Source organism: Ctenopharyngodon idella, chromosome 3 (genome assembly GCF_019924925.1).
Source record: "Ctenopharyngodon idella isolate HZGC_01 chromosome 3, HZGC01, whole genome shotgun sequence".
Classification (NCBI taxonomy): domain Eukaryota; kingdom Metazoa; phylum Chordata; class Actinopteri; order Cypriniformes; family Xenocyprididae; genus Ctenopharyngodon; species Ctenopharyngodon idella.
The window spans coordinates 48212200-48216382 of NC_067222.1; positions in this window are offsets into that span (position 1 = coordinate 48212200).

The following is a 4183-nucleotide window of genomic DNA, read 5'->3' on the forward strand; positions in this document are numbered from 1 at the left end:
TATAAGGTCTGCATTATCCGTCTTTCAAAAAGGGGGCTCTTATTTTGACGGGTATTATGGTCTGAGTGTTACTGATCACTGCAGTAATGAACAAGAGAACGTGTCGTGCACATTATTACGGTTCATCAGAGTTTTCTTACGGATAGAAAGTTTACCAGTTTGTTAAGCAACCCTGAAAAAGCATAATCTCTTACAGTGATTATCTAGAGTTAAAAATGGACATTTCATGGTAGCTAATGTACAATGAAACTTAATGAAACTCATAAGTAAAGTTTCAGCCATCATTTGGACGGGGTCCGCTACACAAAAGATTTTTTGAGTATATTCTTTATATTACCATAAGGATCAGTGAATCGGGATAAAGGCTATGCACGAATTATAATCATTCACAGACTCCCCAGCTATAACACGTCTACCTGACGCGATGCAGCAAATAGAAGGCTTTATGATCATTATAAATGGATTACATTATTAGTGTCCATGTAAATGCAGCTATACTGTCTACAAGCGGCACGGTGAGGAACGGCGAGTCAGTGGCAGTAAACGGATGTCCCGTTCTACAGTAGCTATAATACCACACTTGCACAATACCATTTATAATACCAAATATGAGCCTGAATGAGCATCAGTGATGCAACAGTACAAGCCTTGGGCATCACTGCAGCTATGGTTTTGGATAATGCAAATAAAGAGGTTGCAATGCTGAAAATACATTTTTTGTATTTATTTTGGATGCTGTAAATAACTTTTACAATAAAAAACTATTAAGTCTGATTCAGCTAAAAAAAATAAATATTGAATATTTGCATGATCAAGTGTTTGACTGCTGGACATTTTACTTTTAAATGAAATTCAATAACTTGTCACATTTAAAAAGTCTATATCTTCTCTACAAACTATGGTAATGTTAAAACGTTTAATTAATGTTTAAAATATTATTTAAGGGCCTGTTAATGTTTAATAGCTGGTTTGCTGTTCATATCCGTCGATGTTTGATAAACTGGGAAATGCTGTTATGTGACGACAGTTTAATGTATTTTGCTAACCTGCATGTTCATCACAAGGTTAATGCAGTTAGATAAGTTAATAGCTTATTATTGAGGCTTTCTGTTCAATCTTGAATAATGTGACGCCTCCATAACGCATATCCAATATACCTTTGTTGTTCCCATAACAGAGAGCACTGTTTCTCTGGCATTTTAAAATGGCGCATAAAATATAATAGTTTGGCTTGGCTTGACACACAGTCTAATGAAATATAAATTTTAAACCTCTTTTTACTGTACCATTGTTTAAGAACCCTCTACTTCCTTTCTAAGCCAATGCAGGACGAGACCGCCCCCGATTGTAAAGCAAAACGTGATTGGTTGTAGCGAAAGTGTGCTGTGATTGGTCAGCGCAACGTGGCCGTTATCTGATTGGCTTGAGTAGTCGGTGGGTGGAGTTGACCTATTTGTGGATTTGTCTGCAGTCGTGACGCTAGAATTGTTTAAGAATCCACAAATGCACAGGAAGCAATTCACAAATGTAGAGATGGTGATTCACAAATAAATGCAGGCAGAGTTGTGCTTGTGACATAAAAACATATTTGTGAATATGTTTTTTATTAGCAAATCTCATTTTATTTATTTGTGAATTCAATTACAAACCCGATTGCAAAAAAGTTGGGACACTGTACAAATTGTGAATAAAAAAGGAATGCAATGATGTGGAAGTTTCAAATTTCAATATTTTATTCAGAATACAACATAGATGACATATCAAATGTTTAAACTGAGAAAATGTATCATTTTAAGGGGAAAATAAGTTGATTTTAAATTTCATGGCATCAGCACATCTCAAAAAAGTTGGGACAAGGCCATGTTTACCACTGTGTGGCATCCCCTCTTCTTTTTATAACAGTCTGCAAACGTCTGGGGACTGAGGAGACAAGTTGCTCAAGTTTAGGAATAGGAATGTTGTCCCATTCTTGTCTAATACAGGCTTCTAGTTGCTCAACTGTCTTAGGTCTTCTTTGTCGCATCTTCCTCTTTATGATGTGCCAAATGTTTTCTATGTGTGAAAGATCTGGACTGCAGGCTGGCCATTTCAGTACCCGGATCCTTCTTCTACGCAGCCATGATGTTGTAATTGATGCAGTATGTGGTCTGGCATTGTCATGTTGGAAAATGCAAGGTCTTCCCTGAAAGAGATGACGTCTGGATGGGAGCATATGTTGTTCTAGAACTTGGATATACCTTTCAGCATTGATGGTGCCTTTCCAGATGTGTAAGCTGCCCATGCCACACGCACTCATGCAACCCCATACCATCAGAGATGCAGGCTTCTGAACTGAGCTCTGATAACAACTTAGGTTGTCCTTGTCCTCTTTAGTCCGGATGACATGGCGTCCCAGTTTTCCAAATTTTGATTCATCTGACCACAGAACAGTTTTCCACTTTGCCACAGTCCATTTTAAATGAGCCTTGGCCCAGAGAAAACGCCTGCGCTTCTGGATCATGTTTAGATATGGCTTCTTTTTTGACCTATAGAGTTTTAGCCGGCAACGGCGAATGGCACGGTGGATTGTGTTCACCGACAATGTTTTCTGGAAGTATTCCTGAGCCCATGTTGTGATTTCCATTACAGTAGCATTCCTGTATGTGATGCAGTGCCGTCTAAGGGCCCGAAGATCACGGGCATCCAGTATGGTTTTCCGGCCTTGACCCTTACGCACAGAGATTGTTCCAGATTCTCTGAATCTTTGGATGATATTATGCACTGTAGATGATGATAACTTCAAACTCTTTGCAATTTTTCTCTGAGAAACTCCTTTCTGATATTGCTCCACTATTTTTCGCCGTAGCATTGGGGGAATTGGTGATCCTCTGCCCATCTTGACTTCTGAGAGACACTGCCACTCTGAGAGGCTCTTTTTATACCCAATCATGTTGCCAATTGACCTAATAAGTTGCAAATTGGTCCTCCAGCTGTTCCTTATGTGTACATTTAACTTTTCTGGCCTCTTATTGCTACCTGTCCCAACTTTTTTGGAATGTGTAGCCCTCATGAAATCCAAAATGAGCCAATATTTGGCATGACATTTCAAAATGTCTCATTTTCAAAATTTGATATGTTATCTATATTTGTATTGTGGATAAAATATAAGTTTATGAGATTTGTAAATGATTGCATTCCTTTTTTATTCACAATTTGTACAGTGTCCCAACTTTTTTGGAACCGGGTTTGTAATTTTTTGTGAAACTCCTATATATTTGTGGATCTCATTATATTCATTTGTGCATACGATTATTTTTTGTGAATATCTTTACATTTATTTGTGGATCATAATCTATTTATTTGGAATTTAGCTACAAATCTACCCCCATAAAATACGGACACAAATGGACAGGACTGAAAGTATGGAAAGTGCTTAGGACACAGTGGAACAAGGGAATAAGGAACACATTGTTGCAAAAGGAAGTAAAAAAGAAAAAGAAAAGGAGGATGTACCGATGAAATCAACTAAAAAGAAGAAGATCAGCAAAGGTAACACCAAACTTGGAAACAGCGAGGAAAAAATGCCCAACCCAAAGAAGATTTAATTAAAAGTGTAAACAGGTATGAGATTATTAGGATTTAGAGATGACTGAAAAGATGGGTTTTATGTATGTTTTTTTTATGTTTTATGCTTCTAAGAATTGTTCATTTTAATGCCAGAGGACTTTTAGACAAAATTTGAAAAAGTGAAAGAAATGTGTAAAGGAGAAGATGTGATTTTTTTTTTTTTACAAGGAACTAACTGGAGAGAAGGATTTATAACTGAAATAAGGAAAAGATGGAATGGGGAAATTTTATATAGCAATGATGATAGAATGGGCAGAGGAGTGGCAATTTTAATCAAAGAAAACAGAGGTGTAACATGTAAAACAGTGAATAAGGATAAAGATGGGAAATGCATAGCGGTGGAAATGGAGTACGAAAAGAAAAAAGTAATTGTAGTAAATGTACATGCACCCACAGAAGAGAAAGAAAATAAAGAATATTTTAAGGGGTTAAGGGAATTTTTAAAAAAGCACAAAGAAGTTATTATGATGGGAGATTTTAATACAGTTTTTAGTAAATTAGAAATGGCTGAGGGAATGGTTTTTAAAGCTACGGTGACGGGGAGGGGACATGTTTGGTTCACTTAGTTTTGTTGTGG